Source organism: Tupaia chinensis, unplaced genomic scaffold (genome assembly GCF_000334495.1).
Source record: "Tupaia chinensis unplaced genomic scaffold, TupChi_1.0 Scaffold000286_1, whole genome shotgun sequence".
NCBI classification, from domain to species: Eukaryota; Metazoa; Chordata; class Mammalia; order Scandentia; family Tupaiidae; genus Tupaia; species Tupaia belangeri.
Genome location: NW_006159770.1, coordinates 239,479 through 239,877, shown reverse-complemented (window position 1 = coordinate 239,877; position 399 = coordinate 239,479).

The following is a 399-nucleotide window of genomic DNA, read 5'->3' as shown; positions in this document are numbered from 1 at the left end:
CTCCCCTGGAGGCTCCCGAGGGACGCGGCCCGCACGCACCGGGTTTTCTCCCAGGGAGGCCAGTCGGGACTTCTGACCCGCAGAACTCTAGGGCGGGATGGCTGGGGCTGGAAGCTCCTACGTGTGTGTGACTGTCACGTGGCGTGGGGACTGATCCCGCCTCGAGTGCTTTCCGGCAGGGGGGCGCCCTTACCGAGAACGTGATGGTGGCCGAGCTCAGAGCCGGTCTGTCTGTCGTTGGGGACGTGAGCAGAGGGGCTTGCCTGCCCGCAGTCGTACGTCGGACACGTGGGGTGAGACAAAACCACATGGACAGACAAAACCGCGTTTTGTTTTCTAACCTTCAGGGACTACGTCTCCGGCGGGGCTTGTCCTAGCAAGGCCACCATACCCGGGACG